The sequence below is a fragment of the Canis aureus genome, chromosome 5, assembly GCF_053574225.1.
Source record: "Canis aureus isolate CA01 chromosome 5, VMU_Caureus_v.1.0, whole genome shotgun sequence".
In the NCBI taxonomy this organism is placed as follows: domain Eukaryota; kingdom Metazoa; phylum Chordata; class Mammalia; order Carnivora; family Canidae; genus Canis; species Canis aureus.
The window spans coordinates 72,440,426-72,463,209 of record NC_135615.1 but is presented as its reverse complement, the minus strand read 5'-3'; the positions used below and the strand labels follow the sequence as shown (position 1 = coordinate 72,463,209).

The 22,784-nt window shown below is 39.6% G+C and overlaps 1 protein-coding gene across 3 annotated transcripts in view; it reads left to right on the top strand.

Moving 5' to 3' along the window:
• EPB41 (erythrocyte membrane protein band 4.1) overlaps positions 1-22,784 on the top strand; it is a 197,835-nt gene that overhangs the window by 16,507 nt on the left and 158,544 nt on the right. Inside the window, exon 1 of one of the 3 annotated variants that reach the window (XM_077898826.1) lies at positions 3,324-3,549. The exons of the other annotated variants lie outside the window; for them this stretch is intronic. The gene's annotated coding sequence lies outside the window, so the exon portion shown is untranslated. Of the gene's footprint in view, positions 1-3,323; positions 3,550-22,784 lie in introns of those variants that run through there. 3 annotated transcript variants of the gene reach the window in all.

Here is a 22,784-nt window from a genome sequence, read left to right as displayed (position 1 = left end):
TATGACCATGGGCAAGATGGAAAGATAACTCTACTCTTTTGTACTTTTTTTTTTTTTTTTTTTTTACCAGGATTGGTTTTTATTCAGTAGTGACTGTTTAGAACACTTTGCTGGTGGGCCCAGCTTTTCAAAGCCCTCTTCATCTCTTGCCACTCTCCGACAACAGACAAATGTTTTCCACGAGCCCTATCACAGGGCCGTAAGGCCAGCTGTGTCCCTAATCCGCCCATGTCCCAGATTTGGGAATGGCTCAGACTCCAACTGTTTCCCCCACTCTACCCCCACTGTCTCCCAACCTCATCTCTTCCAGGTCATCGGAGGCCCCAGCTACCCTCCCTGTCCTTCCCCACTGATCACCACCTAATTTCGACACCTAATTTCACCCTCTTCTGTGCAGCTGGTGTTTGAGCTCAGTTTGCAATGGGAAAGGATTAGGACCCTTTCATGCTGTCTTTTTTCTTTTTGTTTTGTTTTTTCCTCAGTGCCCTTGACCGTTCTAGGGGCTGACAGGCAGCTAGCAGGGCCTGTATTCCCTAGGAAGGAACAGGAGGGGTGGTGGAGGAGGCAGTGGTGGGCTCAGCTGGCAGGCGGGATAGAAATGGCCCCTAGAGACCCCAACCTGGGTCTTGGAGCATGGCACAACCGCCACCCAGATGTGAGCATGAAGCAGGCAGGCAGGTTGCTGAATTTCTGCTTAGAAAATTAGCCTCAGGGATGGTGCTTGGGACTTTTACCCTTGGGACCCAGTGGCTGCCTCTGCGGGGTGAACTGGAACTGGATGTCTGAATTGCAGAGACACATGGGCACATGACTGTGGGTAGTGTGGGTAGCTTCTCTTCCTTCAGACTGGGCATTACTTATCCCCTCACTCTCTACTATGTGGTGGGCCTAGCTAACTCAGGGATTGAGGACTTTGCCTAATAGGTGATGGTGTATAACCTAATTAATAACAAAATCAGTCATGCATGCATAGTACTTTCTAGTTTACAAAGCCCTTTCATCTCCAGGCTAAGAATTGAAAGTGAAAACTGGAATTCAGGTCTTTGTGATTCTAAAGCCAGTGCCAGCAGTTTTTGGTGTGGTGTTGCAGAGCACTCTCAATATGAGAGTGATTTATACTAAAGTGCCTTAGTCCAGCTATTTTTTCCTAGCCTGAGACTCCTACTTTTTTTCAGGGTGGTGATTGCTAAGTACTACACACTCCATCCAAACAGGCCTTTTGAAATATGTTATGTTATTGGCTAGCACTTCATGGGATAGAGACTATTGGTTTTTATGAATCTGAATTTGCTGGATTAGTGGTCATGGTGGTCATGGTAAGCCACCTGGTGATTGATCTTCAGGATTTATCCTCCATGGTACCAGATTTTCAGGTCTGATAAGGAGGAAGCCTCTGAGGCACAAACATGGTAGGGTGAGAGTTCCCTGAATCAAAAGTATGGCTTAACCTGAGAACCCGAGATAGGGGACCAGAATATTCAAGAATAGGTGCTTTACCTCTGGTACACAGAATGACCCTGGCCAAGTCACCTGACCTTACTAAGCTTCAGCTTCCTTATATATAAAATGGGGATAATTTGTTCACTTGTTCACTTATTGAATCTGCACTATTCCGGGAGATGAATAAGAGGGGGCAAAATCCCTGTCCTCTTGAAGCTTGCCATTTAGTGGATCTAAACTGCCACAATTTATGGAGAGGTGCAACAAATAATTAAATATAAAGAAAGTCAGGTAGAAGTAAGGGCTATGAAGCAAATTAAAGTGAGACAAGGTAAAAATAAAATCTTTAAAAAGGGGAGTGTAGAGCATGCAACTCTTGGTCTTGTGGTTGTGAGTTCGAGCCCCATGTTGGCTGTAGAGATTACTTAAAAATAAAATCTTAAAAAAAAAAGCAGGGCAAGGGTACTGTGGAGTATATTTTAGATAGGGTAGTCAGGTAGTGCTCAAGTGATTCACTTAGGATGTTTCAAACAGGTAATTCATGCCATGTGCTCAGCTCAGTGCTGACAATTGAGAGCTTAACAAACATTATGTCAGGCTGCGCTACATCTCTCCATATTTCAGTCTCTGAATAGCAGTAACAGTGAACACTTAGGTAGATCTTACTATGAGCTAGGCACTATTCTAAGCCCTTTACATATTTTAACTGACTTAATTCTTACAGTAGCTCTTACGAGGTTGAACTATCATTATTTCCCTTTATGGGGTTAGAGACAGACAGAAGTCCAAAGCATGAGGGAGGACTGAACCCAGGTGTCTGTGTCTAGGGCTGAGCTGCAGATGGGAGGGGCTGTGATCAGATACCAGGAGAGCCAGAAGCTGGCATAAGGCAGGTTCTGGTTAGATGGCCTGGCTTCTTATCCTGACAGGTCTAAGCCTCTCTGCCTCAGTGTCTTCATCTCTAAAATGGGAATACCAGAACCTATCTTACGTTAGAGGGACTGTGCTTTCATAGAAAATATAGTTAATACAGGGCACCTGGCTGGCTCGGGCAGTGGAGTATGCAACTCTTGGTCTCAGCCTTTTCAGAGACCAGCCTGGCAGGGAGTGTGACGAGTCAAGGGGCCTCCGAAACTCCTTTTCAGGAGTCCATAAAGGCACATCAGGCAACTTGTCAGAGCAAGCCTAAGTTCAGCTGGCGTGCAGACCTCGGAAGCTAGGTCTTTATGATTTTGAGGGTGCCCGGAGTGGAATCAGGAGACCCTTCCATGCAAAAAAGACAGGTGAAATCTTGGCTTGGCCACAGCATTCAGCTTCCGCGTCGGGCCTGGCACGGCCGCCAGGAGCGGTAAAGCCTCCACGAATGTCAGGGTGGGAATGGCGCCTAGACACCACCGAGTTGGTAGGTGGGGAAACTGAGGCCCGGAAAAGCTAAGTGATTTAGAGAAGAAGGTCACGAGGTGCACGGGTGGGCGGTCGGCTGGCAGCAGCCTCGGCTTTGCTTGAGGCTTCCAAATCCCGGCGGGAAGGGCCTCCCCTCGGTCCGGGGAGGTCCGGGGAGCGAGCGGCCTCGTTCCCCACGTGGGTGCTGCGGGGGCCGGGAACACCCGGCCTGCGGAGCGAGTTGGACGTGCGCTTGCGCACTCGCGCCCAGCCCCTCGCCTTCTCGCCTCTTTCCCTCCCCTCCGCGGCGCTGACCGGCCTCGCGGAGGGGGACACTAGAGGAGCGCCCAACTCGGCCTCAGCCAATGGGCAGGCGGGCCGCGGGCCCGGCCCCCTCCCTCCCTCGGGCGCCGCCCAATAGAAATCTACTACAATGTTGTGGCGCACGGAGGGGGAGGGGCGCGCGCGGGCTGGCTGGCTGCGGGCCGGCGGCCTCGCCTCGCGGAGGGAAGGCGGGAGGGCGCGCGCGGGGCCGCCTGCTCGCTCGCTCGCTCGCTCCCTCCCTCCGCCGGTGGGTTAGTCAGTCAGTCAGTCAGTCAGTCCGCCAGCAGCCGGCGGGCCGGCGAGCCGCAGAGGGCCCGAGTGTCGGCGCCGGCGCCTTCTCCTGCCATTGTTCCTCGGGCGGCTGCAGCGGCGGGCTCGGGAGCCCGGGCCCCGGGGCCACCGGTGAGGCGAGGCGGCGGCGGCGGCGGCGGCGCGGGGCGGGGCGGGGTGGGGGCGCGGAGCTGTCCCCGAGGGGACGGTCCTGGCGGCCGCGGCGGCGCCGCCGCAGCCCCTTTGTCTGCAGCCCGCCCCCCCCTCAGGCCCCGGGCCGGGGGCGCGGAGGCTGCGGGGCTGCAGGCGGGACGCGGCCGGCCTGAGCCGAGGGAGGCGGGCGGGCGGCGGGGGGGCGGCCGCGCCGAGGGAGAGCCCCGCAAAGTTGGGCTCGGGGTCTTCGACGAGGTCCGCCCATCACGGCCCGCGGGCAGGAGCCTTGGAAGGAGACCAAATGGGGGAGGATTGCGGGTTCCGGGTGGCGAAGGTGTTGCGTGCAGCCGCAGAGCAGTTTCTTCGTGACGAGGTGGCCGGGCTGCCGGGAGACGTCTGGCGCGGTCGGAGGGCTGGAGGGAGCCTGCCCGCCGGAGACCCCCGCCCGGCGGGAGGACCCCCCCGCGACCCTCCCGCGACCCCCCCGCGACCCCGAGCCCTGCCGCGCGCCCCCCGGGCTTCGCGGTGCCCAGGGACCAAAGGGTTAAATCTATTCTCTCAGCATCGTGACCTCCTTTTTCAGTTCCTGCATCTGTCGGCTTGGAAAGATTTCCTCCTGCTCGCGGGGCTGCTTCTACCTGTGGGGAGGCTGGCTTAGGCTCGGCCTCCCGGAGCCTCCCCTCCCCCCGCGATGGTTCCGGGGGCGCGCGGGGGGGGCCGCCGGGGCCCGGTGCATCCGCCTCAGGATCGCGGGTTCTCTGGAGAGACGCTGATCTCACGTGCGACGAATTGCTGACAGACCGGTTTCTGGCCACATGATAGCCACTGTCATCCTGTTGTTCCTCTCCCCCGTGCCCTACCATAAATGCCTAGTCTGGGGGGACTTCTGTTTTTTGTGGTTTTTTTTTTTTTTTTTTTTGGCATGAACTGATGATTAGGAGATGGGTGTTCTGTTTTTTGTTTTTAAGTAGTCTGGGTGATTTCACAGTTGCTATTTTGTTCTTTCTGTTTTTAAGGAAAATCACAAGAAATGGTTGTGTCTTGGATATTATAGTGGATTTATGCTCCGTTGAGGACATCCTGTATACGCTGTTGCTCACTACTGTTTTCTGTCTTCTCACTCCTGGCAGAAATTTTAGTTGGTTTTATGCTTTTAATCGAGCAGGTGATCTATATATTATATTTCCACCTTACTCTTTGTGGAAACTTGATGTACTCTTTTATTTCCTTTTTTCCTGTGAGTTGGAAACATCCTGAGTTCTTTGCCAGTTGTATAGTTTTTGGTTTTGTGGATAGTTTCTTGGGGGTTTTCTTGATATAATCCGTGTAGAGTATGTGGCAGGGTGTCTGGCACACAGTCAGCACTCAATAAATGACATAAAAAGTGGCTATAACTGAATGTCAGATTGCCTTGGAATCATGGTGCTAATTCAGAGTGCTTTCTACAAGAGGTTATAATTAAGATAAAGACAAGAGTTATTCATATCTCTGGGTATATCTGAAGTAGGGTATATCTTTGCCACTATTAAAAGTGAACTCAAAAAAAAATGAAAATAAATAAAAGTGAACTCACTGGGAGTGTGCTAATAACCTTCTGATATCTTTTTCTGGTAGTAACCCGACAACACTTTTCTCCCTTATTTATATAGCTGAATTCAGGCTTGGAAATAAATGTTTTAAATTTTTAGGCCTCGCCAAAATTCTCCCAGCATTTATACCAGTGTTTTAATGCCAAATGTCTTATACATAAGTCCCCAAACTACCTTTCCACCGCTATTCTCATTACTTGTGTTTTTCAACCAAGAAGAGCTTGGCTATCGGTCTCTTTGGCTGTGCTGTTCTGGATATGTTCTTCCTGACTGTTTTTGGATCTTTCACCTTAAAAATGCTCCACATATTAGGAATTTGAAGTATGGGGAAAATTTCCATGTGTGGAAGGAACGTGATGGAGTTTTTTTGTTTTGTTTTGAATTTTCTTAGAGATTCATTTGTATGGCTAGCTAGTTCAGTTTTCTTTAACGGGTGTTTGTTAAAAGGGTTTAGGTCCTAAGTGTCTCATGGATATGGGTAGCCCTTAGTAATAGATGATGGCTGATGGTGGATTAAGAAAACTACTTAGGCTTCCATTCTACACAGAGCTAAGAACTCTACCAGTTGGCAAGTTTAAGTTTAATGCTTGGAAATTCTGACTGTCAGCAAATAGACTAAGCTAATAGAAATAGACTAAGCTAATCCAAGCTAGGAGACTCATCTTTTAGGTGTCTCTGCTTGCTTTATGCATCTTTTCTCTTTCTTGGTGGTCTAAGGGTCAACATTTCCTTAATGTTTGTTAAACTCTCAAATGATATTTGTTGTGTTCAAATAGTAGATATGTTGAACAAACCTGTTTTAAACTAGGCTTATCCTCAATATAAAATAACAAGATAGAATAATATTAGCAAAGTAATATAACAACATTAGCAAAGGAATACACAGTTTTGCATATTTAAACATGCTCTCATTTTATCCCTTCTCCTTTTCCTCTGAAACACTTCTAAGCTAATATCAAAATTAACAAATGATTTTATTATTTTGTTTTTTGAAGATATTTATTTATTTGGGAGTGCACGAGTAGGGGCAGAGGGAGAAAGAGAGGGAGAATTTTAAGCAGACTCTGTGTGCTGAGTGCAGAGCCCCACATGGGGCTCAGCTCTCAGACCCTGACATCATGACCTGAGCTGAAATCAAGAGTTGGACACTTAACTGAGTCACCCAGGCACCTCTAAACTGACAAATGATTTTAAATGATTCCTGTCTCCTCTGGAAAAAAAAAAAAAAAAGAAAAAAGGTTGTGGCATTTGTTGAGGTATGACCTATATATTTTTTCCTGTTCTTCTTTCTTGTCAGGTTTGTGCCCTACATTTAAAGTTCACCAGTGTGATGTTTTCTTGTCTGCAGCTTAAGTTTAACATTTTTGGAAATTACAGAGCTAGACTTCCATCTCGTTTTTCAGTTTTTATGGTCTTAATTTTAAACAAATTCATATTATGGGAGATAGTGTGCTTACAGTATTATTTGGTTTCCTTCCTACTTTTGCTAAGAATGCTTCAGAGTTCAGTCTGTCAGCAGTGTTGCCTAAACATCACAGGGTTATTGAATTCTCTGCAGGTGCTTCGATACGCATATCCATAGATTGTGATTTAAAATATATGGTCTTAGGGCACCTGGGTGGTTCAGCGGTTAAGCATCTGCCTTTGGCTCAGGTCATGATGCCGAGTGAGGGATTGAGCCTGCATGGGGCTCCCTCTTCAGCGGGGGAGTCTGCTTCTACTTCTGCTCCTCACCCTGCTCATGCTCTCTCTCTCTCTCTCAAATAAATAATGTCTTTAAAAAATAAATAAATGCTTTTTAGTATTGCCTCTTTTTGAGATCTATTTCTGAAGAGTAAAGTCAGCCTTAATAGGAGGCAAAAACCAAAAAAAATATATGATCTATAATTTGTGATATGAGTGATAGAGCTTGCATATAGTGTCTTCTGAATGTTCAAATCCAGTTTATTTATTTTTTTTAATTTTTATTTATTTATGATAGTCACACAGAGAGAGAGAGAGAGAGAGAGAGGCAGAGACACAGGCAGAGGGAGAAGCAGGCTCCATGCACCGGGAGCCCGACGTGGGATTCGATCCCGAGTCTCCAGGATCGCGCCCTGGGCCAAAGGCAGGCGCTAAACCGCTGAGCCACCCAGGGATCCCTCAAATCCAGTTTAATATTAGTGATCTGATTTTATGACTTTAACATATCAGTGTCTCCGGCGGGGGGCGGGGGGGGGGACTGAATTTGGTTCTGAAATCAAGAGGAGCACATGTTTAGACTACAGTCTGTTTTCTTGTTATCTGAGGAGCTGGCCAGAACCAAGTGCTGCCGGTGTATTTTTCCAAGAGTCTTATCAAATCCGTGATTGGTTACATGGCATGTTCAGATGCAGATTCATCCCTACCTTTGAAGAACTTGTTTTTTCCTCTATTTCTTGAGAATGGAATAATTTTATTTTATTTGTGAGCTAAGCAATGATAATTTTAAGAACTTTTTTTTTTTTTTTATGAATGGCTTTTTTCTCTAATACTCCCAATGTTGAAACTTAAAAACTTTTAAAAAAGGCCTCTGAATTTATCAGTTGTGGGCCTTATTTATGTAGAGGATGTAGACTTTTTGGAAGGTAATTGAGTTATTGCATTTATAATAGCTTTAAGTTAGAGAAGAGCCAGATTCTAAATATATATGTTAATTTTTACTTTTTATTTAAGTTTGTTGGAATGTCATTGGTGGCTTACTGTGTGTCCTTTTTATGAGTAGCTTCATAGTATGTTCAGTAAAATGCAGTGTAACAAATACTCTGGTATACACACTGGGTTAAATGAGTATTTCAGTCTACTCTGCTGCTATTTAATGAATACACAGAGAGAAGGATTAAAGAAGCTATAAGCAACAAACAGTATTCAGAAACTGAAGGTGTTAGGAAAACTTTGATATTTTATTTTGAGTGCAGATCTTATTTAGAATTAACTGCCTCACTGACACCACTTCACATGTTGGTTTTAGGAAAGTTTAGCGAGAGAATCTGATTATGATGAAAGTCTGTTTGCACTTATTTTTCTTAATTATTTTTATTTAAATGAGATTGTATCAGCCTTGAAGTATTTGAAAATAAATTGGCTAGCCCTTTGGACTTTAAAGAAAAACAAAATACCAACACTGGATGTGGTCAATACAATTCAAGGAATAACTTGAAGAGACTTGGAGAGTAATATGCTCTACTCCCTAATCTTTATCAGCTTCCTCCAAAGTCACCCTAAATAAATATGCTACCCCTAAAAGTCCTTTGTATATAGAAATTCTGGCATCATGTTTATTTTATTATCTATTATTTTGTTATCGCACTTATTAAGACCAGTTCTCATACTGCAGTTATCTCTTGATTATCTCCAAGATAAATCCATATGGATTAAACTGTGATTCTCTATTGCTGTCTCCCTGTCATGGCTGAGGGTTCTTTGGGTCACTACCACAAAACTGAGTTAGGCCCTCTCAACTTTCAAGGGAATCTCTATTTGGAGAAATTAAAATTGTTTCTGAGCTATGTGGAGTGGAGCCTTGAGGAGGGTTAGAGTAATCTTGGCAGAGTGGGTAGGAAGAGGCAAGATTGATGGAATAGATAGGAAGTATGACTAAATGTTTATATTGATATGTAAGATTGGAAGAAGCAGTAGATGCTCTATTAATCTTATCTAATTATTTTTCTATCTGTATTTAATGTATATGTGTAATTCTGTTATATATTAATATTAATAGGGATGGGAACACCTCAATTTCTTTTTGGAAATAGGTGCAAATAATAAGATAAAATAAAATAGGGTATAATATATACTCCTGAAGTTAATTTTGATTTATAAATGCAGCCTGCTTGCTTCTCTACAAAAGAAGGCTTCTCTGCAGCCTTCTGTTCTCTACAAAAATTGTCCTAATCCAAACCAACTTTTGGTAGGCACTCTATATGTCTGAATTGTAGCACTGCATACAACATAGACTGAGGCTTAAATATTTTCTATATTAATATATATATTTTAAAGTTTTTATTTACTTATTCATGAGACACACACACACACACACAGAGAGAGAGAGAGAGAGAGAGAGAGAGAGGCAGGCAGAGACACAGGCAGAGGGAGAAGCAGGCTCCATGCAGGGAGCCCAATACGGGACTCGATTCTGGGACTCCAGGATCATGCCCCGGGCTGAAGGTAGGCGCTGAACCGCTGAGCCATCCAGGGATCCCCTCTATATTAATTTTCATTCAGAAAACTTTTGATAATATCTTCATTAAGTCATAAAAAGTTATGTTATAAAAGTTTTGAAATATTCTCAGTGATTTAGGAACATTAAACCACGGAGTTATTTTGAATTGGTTAAATTAAACCTGTGACCCACAAGTGAAATAGAAATGTATACTTTTGGTAATTTATGAATGTATAATACTATGTCCAGATTGGGTTGTGATTGCTATTCAGTTATTACTTAATGCTTTTACAAATAACCCTATTAGAATTGTTTTAACACAATGAGATCTTAACAGTGTATCTTTGAATACATCATTTTATAAAGAATTGATGTTTTCATTTATATGTCAAGTATTTTGACTTACCAATTTGAAGTTCTACATATATTCAAGTGAGAAGTGTTTCACTTTGATAATATACTTGGCACAGGTTATTGAAATTCATGTTTCTCTCTAGTTTTGACCAAATAGATATAGGTAGAACTGTCAAGAGCTCCAAGGATTTAAGCCTTCAAATTTTATTCATATATTTATTTTAGATTTTTGTTCATTTATTTTTAAGAGATTTTATTTTTAAGTAATCTTTGCACCAACATGGGGCTCAGACCCACAACCCTTGAGATCAAGAGTTGCATTCTGCACTGACTGAGCCAGCCGAATTTTATCTGTCAATCATTTCAAGGGGATAGTGACTCAAGGTAGGGATCTTAAAGTGATTTTTTTTTTTTTTTTGCTACCACCCACTTGCTATTTCTTGCCCTTTTATCTTTTTTAATGATTCAGAGAATTGGCATTGTTGCTAACTTACTACCTGTGAGTCCTTCTAATCTTGATGGTATTATGTAATTATATAAACCTTTTGCATGGTGTCATATGATGTTGTATATATGTCCTCCCACACATGTGTCTTTAGAGTAATTTCTTTCCATCTGGTGTTGGAAATGAGCTCTTTGTGAAGTTATTTTTAAATCTTCAAGCTTTCTGGCATCCTCAACTCTTGAAATAACATAGCTGCTTTTGAAGGCAAAAAAATCCACATAGTATATTTAGTGTTTTTTTCCAGTGAAAATGTAAATAGTATTTTATTTTAAAAATCATATCCTGTGTTCTAAACAGGCAAAACATGTATTTTATTTTTAGATAGTCTCTAGATAATTTTGTTAAAAGGTAGGAAATAATCAGTCGGTTGTTGCCAAGTAGATAAAGTAAAGGAGAAGTACTTAAGGGAAAGGATGCCAAGAATAAGAAACCTGTTAGAGGAAAGAGCTTTCAAAGATATTTATTCTCTGAAGGTTTATTGGTATCCTTTTCTGAACTCTTGCAGCATTTATTTGTTATATATCAGATTCGTTGTTTATTGTTTTATATTGTATATAAAACTGCTGTTCCCCAATGAGATTGCCAGCTTCTGGAGGGCAGAGGGTCAATATCATGTCTTTCATTTCATCCTCATCCCCTAAACACAGATATTGTATAGTACAATAACTAGATACATAACATAGGGGACACACTAGACATGTAGGGGTATAGTGAGAATATGATTTCCCAGGATAATTAAGATTTGGGATCTGAGTTGTAATTCTGACTGCTTCTGATTGCCTCTCTGTATATGTGTGTATCATAATTTCTTGGAAAGTAAGTCACAGATGTTATGACACTTTATACCTAAAACACTTTGGTATGCATGTCCTACAAACAAAGACGTTATCCTACATAATTATAGTACCACCATTATACTTAAGAAAATTAACTATTTCCATAATATAAACCAATATCCAATCCATCTATATATAGACACACACACATATATGGATTATGCATATATATATATATGGATTAGATATTGGTTGATATTGTATGTACTGATATGTAATTACATAACATAGTGTGTGTGTGTGTGTATATATATAGTATATACTGGTTGATTGTGTGTGTGTGTGTATGTGTATATACATATATATATGGCATGGAGCCCTGTATATGTGTATGTGTATATATGTGTGTGTGTGTGTGTATAGCATGGAGTCTAATGTGGGGCTTGAACTCATGAGCCTGAAATCCAGACCTGAGCTGAGATCAAGTGTTGGTTGCTTAACCAACAAAGCCACCCAGGTGCCCCAATATCCAACCCATATTTTAAGAGATTATTGTCATCTACTTAGCAAGATTCATCCAATAATTCCTTTTTTCCAGATGCTATTTTTGCTGACTTATTCTTGCTAGTTGTTTGTCTCTAATATGACTGTTAATGAACGCTGATATATTGTAGGACTGAAAAGATTAGGATTAGGGTGAATGATTGCATAATGATCATAGCATCATCTATAAATAAATATTCTAAAGAATATATCAGGTGGCCAAAGGGCAAAGTGTTTCTGTTTTGTTTGGTTTTTAGACTTTTATAATGCCTACAATGGTAGGCAACCTTTAAGATGGTCCCCAGTGATTCTTGCCTCTTAATATTCATGCTCTGTGTAATCTCTTCCCCTTGAGTGTGGCCTGGACCTAGTAACTAACTTCTAATGAATAGAATACAGCACAAGTGGTGGGATGTCATTTCCAAGATTAGGTTACAAAAGGCTGTGGCTTTTGTCTTGGTCCCTCTCATCTTGGGCACTTTCTAGCTCTCTTCCTACCATTCGGATCACCAGCTGCCATAGCCTAAGAATGTACAGGCAGCCTATAAAGAGGCCCACATGTTGAGAAACCAAGTCTGTCAGCAGCAATGTAAGTGAGCTTGGAAACAGATCTTTTGAGGCCTGATAACAGCCATGTGAGTGAGCTTGGAAGTAGATCCTTCAGGCAGAGTTGAGCCTTGAGATGAATGCAAATGTGGTTGACACTTGACTGCAACATCATGAGACACCCTGAGCCAAAGGCACCCAGCTAAGTCGTGCTTGAATTCTAGATCCACAGAAATTGAAATAATGAATATTTGTTGTTTTAAGGCACCAAGTTTTGGGGGTAGTTTTTTTGAGATTTTATTTTTAAGTAACTACTACACCTAGTGTTGGGCTTGAACTTACAACCTGAAGATCTACAGCCTCATGTTCCACTGACTGAATCAGCTAAGTGCCCCGTTTTGGGGGTAATTTTGTTGTATGACAATAGATAGATAACTAACATATCTACCATTTATTAATTTAATAAATATTGGTCATCTGCTATTTTTAAAAAAGATTCATTTATTTTAGAGAGAGAGAGTAGGGGGAGGTGGAAAGAGAGAAGAGAGAAAGCATCTTCAAGCAGACTCCCACTGAGTGCAGAACCTGACGTGAGGCTTAATCCCAGGACCCTGAGATCATGACCTGAGGCAAAATCAAGAGTTAGCCACCTAACTGAGCCACCCAGGTGCCCTGATCATCTGCTATTTACCAAGCATTGGGACATACAGTGAATAAAGTAGAATAGAAAAAATGTCTGTTCTTCTGAAGCTTATATTTTAGTGATAGAGAACAGATAATAAACAAGTACACAAATCAGGGGTAAAGTAAAAGATTTCTGTAGGATCAGGGAAAGCAGGAAAAGGGGACAAAGAGTGAGGGAAGTGGGGTGGATACTTTAGATAGTAGATAGAGTGGTCAGAGATGACCTCTTGTACAAGGTGACTGTTGAGCAGAGTCCTGAGTGCTATCTAGAGTAGAGCACTCCAGGCAGAAAAACAATTGGCATAAAGGTTAAGCGTATTTGGTGTATTTGAGAAACATTAAGTAAGCCAATGTGGTGGGATCAAAATGATCTAGGGGAAAATGGTACGAGTGGAGTTCAGAAAAGTTGAGGTAGGAGAATGAGTGGTTCAAGTAGTGCCTCTTTGGCTATGCTATAGACTGTGTTTTTTTCTGACACAGGAATTCTTGGGAGGATTTTGAGCAGAGGAATGGCATATTCATTCATTTCATGCATATTAATTGATTATGCAGAATGAGCAGGACCTTGTGGGTGTATGTGATCACAAGAATACAGAAGACACCCTCTGACCTAAGGAAGTTTAATCATCTAGTATTAGAAGAAATGTCTGGGCATGCACAAAAAATTTAAGAATAGAGGCACTGTGTCATGGAAGCACATGTAGTTATGGGGAAAAGCACGAGTAAAACCGGGATTAAAATTCTGGCTCTTGTACTTGGTTTAATACATTTCGGTGACTGTTTACTGGGTGGTATAATATGCAAGATAAAATAATAATGCTAGTATTTATTGCTGACTTATTACGAGCTGAGCTCTGTGGTGTGTGCTTTATAGATATGACACAGGTGTTGAAGAGCATGAGCTCCAGGGCTAGAATGCCAAAGTAGAACATTGGCACCAGACAGATGTTAGCCATTATTTTTTGCATTTAAACCCCACCACAACCCTTACACAGCAGATGTGATTAATCCTATTTTACATTTCAAGTAGTAGGTTAAAAAGTTAAGTAACGTGTACAAAGTTGTACAACTAGCAAGTGAAAATTGTCTTCAAAGCCACCTTCTTTACTGTTGTACCTTTGCTTTCTCAGTATGTCTATGAGCAGGTGGGGAAGGAGGGATCTGGATACAGGCCTTTTGTTAAAGCTAATTATTTCTTAATAATTGTGCTCTTATGAAAGTACTTTCCATGCCTTAGTTTTCCTCATTTGTAAAATGAAGATCATACCTACATTACACAGAATACATAGTGATGACAAAGAAAAACAAACCTGATAGTGTGCCTGTTACCTGCAGATACTCAATTAAGTGTTAGGTCCATTTCCCTCTTGGTAAAATATGGCCTCATGGAGATGGGAAATAATTTATGGTTAAGAAGGATAATTTTTACATCTTGACCCATATATTTTTTCTTCTTAAATTGTGCATCTACGTGTCTGATTGTTATATGTAAATAAATGTAATATAGCTATACAGAAATATATGTGGTTTTGTCTAGTGGTATTCTTTGGATTTGATTCAGACTTACACTGTAACATTTCTAAGCCTGTGTGTGAGTTTTCTAAAGACCCATTTCACAGCAACTCTGGTTTTGTAGCTTCCTTTCTGGGTTGGTAGGACACGATCATGTGGTTGATGTCCTCATTGTTGCTTTTATCTTTTGCAGCAGATGTGAAAGTAAACATACGAGGTTGAAAAACAGGAAGGGGTTTGGCTGATGTTCGTTGGAAGGGTATTTTTGCACGGGAGCTTGTACATAAGCCACCTGAAATCTGAAGTGCCTTAAATCTTTGTGATTTTTAGCAGATACGGAAAGAAATACCTTATTGTCATAAAGTAATAAAAAAAAAGCAAATGAAAAAAAAGCAAATGATTGTACAGTTTAATGAATTCATGAATTTGCATATATTTTATTTCTGCTTTTAAACATATTGAGAAGTGAGAGAGTGTGTTCCTGTTTTTGTTTGCACAGCAAACTGATGTATAACTTTATAATCACCCCAATTCTGGGTTCTTTTTACTTATGGAATGATTTTACAGTAAAGAAACAGAGAGTTTTTTTGTTTTTGTTGGATATATGTTCTAATATCATTACACTTGAACTTCTTCAAAAGCCAAAACTTAAGACAGCATTTTTCTAGTTGGCTCTTGTCTTTGTTCCTAAGGGAGGGAATTAACACATATCAAATGCTAGCTATATATCAGGTACTATTCTTCATATATACTAAATATGTGCATATACTAAATGTAAATATTTCCATCTTTGACATTCAATTCACAATGAGTTTTTATTGCTTTGGTGAAATCTCTTCCTCTTTTTATTTCTCCTTCTCTCTCCTACCCTCCCTTTCTTCCTTCCTCCTCCTTAAATGATTCTCTCCCCTACTCTTGCTGAACAGTTTTCTATTAATAGTATTTCGGAGGCAGTATAATGTAGCAGCCAATAAAGAGGAATTTTGGAACCAGATAGACCTGGGTTTACAGTAAGGTTGTTTTTGATAGGGAAAAAACTTCTTTCTATTTTAATAAATAAAAGCTAGGAACCTCCAAAGTTGACTTTAGGAGATTCTGCACAGGTGTTGGAATGATCCGAGCTCACGGCAAGGACTTTTGTTCTTAAAGATTCACCTCCTGAGGAATGCCTTGGCTGAGCTCAGGGGGTATTGCTTTCTCTTCAATTTTCTGTCCTGAAGAGGAGTCTTCTCTTAATACTCCTGAAGTACATAGCTGAGACCAGACTGGAACATTTAGTACTTTACTAAAGGATGGGAGATACAAAAGGGAAATAAACACAAGTTACTTAGGTGCTTTATTATAATCTCACTAGTAAGATAAAACTCCTTTTCAATTTGTGCCCTTTTATTGAGGTACCTCCCTTTTTGACTTTTTTTTTTTTTTTAAGATTTTATCTATTTATTCATGAGAGGCACACACAAAGAGAGAGACAGAGACACAGGCAGAGGGAGAAGCAGGCTCCCTGCAGGGAGCCCGATTGGGACTCCATCTTGGGGCTCGATCTTGGGGCTCCAGGATCACGCCCTGGGCAGAAGGCGGCGCTAAACTGCTGAGCCACCCAGGGATCCCCAGTTTGCTGTAATTTTATTTCACAGTTTTGCTTGAGAAGATTCTAGTACTTAATGAGGTCCAAAGTTTGGCTGAGAACAATGGTGACAAACAGCTTAGTGTGATGAGGATGGAATACCTGGTGCCCTGAGCAGGCTGAGTTTAAATGTTTGTATCACAGACTGTTAATTCTGAAAGGGGATATGGAACAAGGTTCCTGGGTTTATTTCTAAGATAATCAAAGAGTATTAGGGTCAAAGACCTTTGGAATCACAGACCTGGTTTAGAATCGTGGCTCTGGGAATGCCTATGTGGCTCAGTTGGGTGTCTGCCTTTGGCTCAGGTCATGATCCTGGGATTGAGTCCTGCATCAGGCTCCCTGCTCTGTTTCCCCCTCTGCCTCTCTCTCTGTTTCTCATGAATAAATATATAAAATCTTAGAAAAGAAAAGAAAAGAATAGAATAGAATTCTGGCTCTGATACTGGTTAGCTGTGTGTAATTAGGCAAGTTATCATTTCTGTTTCTCAGTTTCTTCATCTGTTAAATGTATACAACGTTTAACATTATAAACCTATTTTTTAGAACTACTGAAAAGATTAGAAATAGTTGACCCTTGAGCAACTTGTGGGTGAGGGACACTGACCCCATATACAGTCAAAAGTCCATGTATAACTTTTGACTTCCCAAAACTTAACTACTAATGGCTTACTATTGACCAAAAGCCTTAGTGATACATAGATTTTGTATGTTATATGTATTATAAATGAATTCTTAAAGTAAGCTAGAGAAAAGAAAATGTTATTAAGAAAATCCTAAGAAAAGGGATGCCTGGGTGGCTCAGCGGTTTGGCATCTGCCTTTGGCCCAGGGCATGATCCTGGAGTCCTGGGATCGAGTTCTGCATCAGGCACCCTGCAGGGAGCCTGCTTTTCCCTCTGCCTATGTCTCTGCCTCTCTCTCTGTCTCTCTCATGAATAAATAAAATAAAATCTTAAAAATAAAAAAGATTTTATCACCACCTTTAAGAAAAAAAATCATAAGGAAAAATAAACATCATCAAAAAAATTAAGAAAATCCACGTATAAGTGGATTTATCAAAAAAATTCACATATAAGTAGACCTGTATAGTTCAAACCCATGTTGTTCAAGAGTCAACATAAAATATAATAGGCTTAACATAGTACCTAGCACATAGTGGGCACTTTACAAGTAGAAACTAATTATTATTATTTTAAATGACATTCCTTTAAAATCTAGCTTATACTTTAACTTACATATGTTCTGGTTTTGGCTTTTATTTATTTATTTTGACAGGTTTATTGAGGTATAATTAACATACTGTACAATTTACCCATTTACAGTATATGATTCAGTGTTTTCTAGTATGTTCAAGGGTTTTGTAGCCATCATCTCGATCTAATTTTAGAACAGAGTGTTTCCCCAAAACCCATTAGCAGTTAATCTCCATTCCCTACTCTGCAACCCTAGCACTAGGCAACCACTAACTACTTTATATGTCTATTGATTGGCCTATTCTGGACATTTTATATAAATAGAATCATACAATATGTGGCTTTTTCTGACTGGCTTCTTTGACTTAGTATAGAATTTTCAGGATTTATCCACATGGTAGCATGTTATCAATAGCTCATTCTTTTTTTTTTTTGCTGAATAATATTATATTGTATGGATATACCACATTTTATTTTTATTTATTCAGTTTAAAAAATTGAAATTCTATATAATTAACATACAATGTTATATTAGTTTTGGGTATGCAACATATTAATTCAACAAGTCTATGTAATATTCAGTGCTCACCATGATAAGTGTAATTGCCATTTGTCATCATACAATGTTATTGTAATATTATTGATTCTGTATGCTGTACCTTTCATTTCCATGGCTTACTTATTTTAAAACTGGAAGTTTGTGCTTCCAGTCATAATCTATCTATTTCATTCCCTCTCCCCCCATTTTACTTATTTATTCATTCATCAGCTGATAGACATTTGTGTGGCTTTCACTTTTTGACTATTATGAATAATGCTGCGTGAACATATGTCATTTTTCCTGAGTATATGCCTAGGAGTGAAATTGCTGGTCATATTGTAGTTCTATGTTAACATTTTGAAGCACTGCCCTAGGCTGTTTTTTTAACCACTCTTTTCTCTTTGATTTCATGGTCTCCTGTTTTCTGTCAGCCTTCTTCACTGTTAGTTACCAGTAGCTTGCTGAACTATTTTTTTTTATCACATTCTTACTGTTTAGCTGTATCCCATCTTGCTTAAAGAAATAATGTCATTGCAAATGAATCTTTTTTTCTGTTCATATATCACCTATCCATGAGATGTTCTTTTCTATTTCATCACCTTTTTTTTACCTCTTATTTCTCACTGGCTGAAAATGGTTTTAAGAAATAAAAGTTCTAAATAAAATTCCATTGAAATTTGATCCAGGGCTTGGTATATTACACCTGGTGATAAAAACCCCAAATCTTTGAAAGGTGAGATGTCTTCAAACAGGTCTTTCAATAAACAGGTCTTTTATTACATACCAAAAATATGAGGCAGGCTAAATTATTTTAAGAAAAAGAATACAAAATTAGAGATGAAAAATACTTAGAATGAGAAAATAAGTCACAACAAATTACATATTTTTAAAAGTTGAAAAATAACACAAATGTCACAAAATTCAGAAGAGTAGCATAACATTTTAAATTAATTTTCTCCTATTTTTTTTGCTTCATGTTCCTCTAGAGATTTTCTTTTTAAAGATTTTTATTTATTTATGATAGTCACAGAGAGAGAGAGAGAGAGAGGCAGAGACATAGGCAGAGGGAGAAGCAGGCTCCATGCACCGGGAGCCTGATGCGGGACTCGATCCCGGGTCTCCAGGATCGCGCCCTGGGCTAAAGGCAGGCGCCAAACCGCTGCGCCACCCAGGGATCCCTCTAGAGATTTTCATATTATGGCTTTGTAATATCACTTGGCCTTGGCAGGGACCAGTTTAAATGAGGGCTCTGAAGCTTAAGCTTCTTTAGCTCTGCATAGTAAGTAATCTTAAGATACTAACCAAGAGGTTGAAATATGCCTTTTCTGTGTTCTAATAATTGGTTGCAGTTGTTTATTATAAATTACTTCTGTGAATCATTACTTTTTTGGATTTAATATTCAATTATACATTTATTTTGTACATTTCTATATCTTTCTATCAGGAGTGTTCAGTACTAATTAGTCATCTTTGATTGCAAAAAAGCTTTTTCTTTTTTAAACACCAACCCCCTATCCCAAATGCAGGTATCTTTCTTTCCCAAATAGTTAGATAATATTAGTGTGGGGATAAAAAACAAGCCATGCCCGAGTTTGATACAGCCATGTGTTTTCAGCTTAAGATGTCTCTTCTGTTCAGTTTCAGACTAAACAGGCTATTTTTTCAAGCCCTCGGTACATTTACCTCTTTCACATCAACTTTAATCCTGTTTATCTCTTCTTTTGGTATTAGTGCAGATCAAGTATAGTATTAAAGACTCTATGCTCTACAAGTCACTTAGAACTAAACTTGCTCCGTGGCAGTATAACCTTATTATCATTAATATTATTGGTCATTTAGGTTTTTGGAGTGGCTTTCGGGAGGGAGGTCAGTGATTTACACAAATAGCACAGAAAAATATGAGAAGTTAGTACAGTAGAACTAATGCTTTTTTCCCAAGGCATACACTCTTGTTTTATACATAAAAATTGAAACATTTTATTAGATTTTTAAAAGCTCAATTGACAGTTTAAATATGAAGAGCAGGTAGAGTATATGGCCAATAATATTGTAATAACTTTGTATGGTGATAGATAGTAACTAGACTTATTATGATGATTTTATAGTGTATACAAATATCGAATCCAGGGATCCCTGGGTGGCTCAGCGGTTTGGCTCCTGCCTTTGGCCCAGGGCATGGTCCTGGAGTCCCGGGATCGAGTCCCACGTCAGGCTCCTGGCGTGGAGCCTGCTTCTCCCTCTGCCTATGTCTCTGCCTCTCTCTCTCTCTCTCTGTGTGACTATCATAAATAAATAAAAATAAAAAAAAAACTAAAAAAAAAAACTAAAAAAAATCGAATCCTTGTGTTGCGCACCTGAAACTAATAGAATATTGTATATCAATTATAATTCAATAAAAATATTGAGAGCATAATAGACTTCTAAAAGGTTTTTTTTTTTTTAAGATTTTATTTATTTATTCATGAGAGACACACAGAGAGAGGCAGAGACATAGAAGGAGAAGCAGTCTCCCTGCAAGGAGCTCAATGTGGGACTCAGTCCTGGACCCTGGGATCATGGCCTGAGCCAAAGGCAGATGCCTAACCACTGAGCCACTGAGGCGTCCCATAAAGTATAATAGTGATTTCAGGAGTAGAATTTAGTGATTTATCACTTACGTGTAAAACCCAATGATCATTACAAGTATACTCCTTAATACCGATCACCCATTTAGCCCATTTGCCACCCACCTCCCCTCCAGCAACCCTCATTTTGTTCTCTATAGTTGAGTCTCATAAGATTTGCTTCTCTCTTTTCTCCCCTTCCCCTATGTTCATCTGTTTTGTTTCTTAAATTCACATATGAGTGAAATCATATGGCATTTGTCATTCTCTGAATGACTTATTTCACTTAGCATACAGTTAGATTTTGAGCTGAGAATATTTTGTATAGTTTGTATATGTTGTGTATTTATTTAAGTTTTGAAGCACCACTACATCTTTTAATCCAAATTTAATTATAGGTCTGGTAATTTTCTTCTTAGTGCGTTATTTTGTATGTAATATACTATATTTTAAAAATTCATTTTAATATTTCAAAAAATAAAATGATTTCCAAAGCCCATTGAAAATGTCTGATAATGTGTCCCAGGGAATATTTGAACTTTGTTTTGTCTTTCATATATATTTTTTTACATTTGAGCTTGAATCAATAAAAAGCAACATTAGGAAAGCATTTGGGATCAAAACATTTGCTCTATTCATTGTGTTTTGATGTTGAATAGGTGGCAACATTTGTCTTTGAGTCTATCTTGTTCTGTTCAAAAAGCAGAAAGGAGACGGAAAGAAATAACGTTTATTGGGTAAAGGAGAGGGAAAGAAATAGCATTTATTGGGTATTCTTGTGCTAAGTACTTCACTTAGTATTCTTACAGCTGTCCCATGAATCAGGTGATGGTATTTTCCTTTTATAAATGAGTAAACTGAGGTGAGGGGAGGTGAAGAAACTTGTCTAAAGTTCATACAATTAATAACTGGTGCCAAGACTTAAATCCAGGTTTAGCTGATTCAAAACTGGTGTATAAAATTTTGATTAGGTATGGTAGTCCCTTCTGTTATGGGTGGGCAGTGGCAGACTTTCATTTGATTCTACTCAGAATTTCACAAATCCTAATTTATTGTAATCTAAATTATTGAACTTATACTGTGATGTTCTTATGCAACATTTTTGGAGTGAAATCATACTAAATTAATTATTCTCTATTTCAGTATTTCTTAAATCTTAATGTGACATAAATCATCTGAGGAGCTTGTTAAAATGTAGATTCTGATGCAGTAGCTATGTGGGATCAGTCTTGGGATTTTTGCCATCTAACATGTGCTAGAAGACACCTGTTCGGCTGGTCTGGGTTACACTTTGAGCATTAAGGCCTGGTTAAATGAGAGAACAGTTGTCTCCATTTCAAGGTGATATAAAGCAAGGGTGAGAGTCTAGGTAGACAATAGATAAGACATCTTGTGTTTTCCTAATTTTGTTAAGGATGACACTGAAAGTCTATTGATAGCTTTGCTCTGGTCTAGCTAGGTATTGATACTTTATGTTATTATGTATGCTTGAGAAGTAGGTGCAATCTTACTGTAGTTAAAGAAGAATCAAGAGCCAAGGTAATTGCTTTGAATAGTTTTCTTTGAGTTTCCATTAATTATTTACTTTTGAGGATAAATAAAAATTTCATAGTCAGTTTTATCCTAGTTATGAAATACTTAATATAGAACTTGACTCCTACATGAATTAGTATCTCTTCTTGGTAAAATATTTGACTCACTTAAGTGTCTATGTGCATTCTTTTACCTGTTTTTGAAGAAATCGTTTCAATTACGTAGTAATTTAGTTATCAAAACTGTGTGTATTGTGGGTAGGGGGAAGGGAAACACTTATGATCGGATTTTTACAGTTATCTAATTTTGAGGTATAAATTACATACAGTGAAATGCACAAATCTCAAAGTGAACAATGAGTTTTGACAAGTGCATATATTTGTGTAGCCCACATCCTTATCAAGATATAGGACATGGGGATGTCTGACTGGCTTAGTGGGTAGAGCATGCAACTCTTGATCTTGGTGTGGTGAGTTTGAACCCCACTTTGGGTGTAGAGATTACTTAAAAAAAAGACACAGGACATGGTATAGAACAGTGGTTGTCAGATTTGAGTTTGCATTAGAATCACTGGTACTTACAAAGGTAGTATAGAGTTCTCATACTTATTACCCAGCTTCCTATAATGTTAACATCTTTCATAACCTTGGTACCTTTATCAAAAGTAAGAAATTAATATTGGTATAATACTATTGACAACTATAGACTTTACTTCAGTTTTTCACCAGTTTTTCCACTGTTGACTTTTCTTCTGTTCCAGGAGCCAATCTACGATACTGCACTACATTTAATGGTCATGGCTTCCTTATGTGATAGTCTTTCCGTCTCTGCCTTTCATGCCTTGATACCTTTTTTTTTTTTTTTAATATTTTATTTATTTTTTTAGTAAACTCTACATTCAACACAGGGCTTGAACTTATGACCCCAAAATCAAGAGTTGCATGCTCTACTGACTGAGTCCTTGGCCTAGATACTTTTAAAGAGTACTAGCCAGGTATCTTATAGAATGCCTCACAATTTGAATTT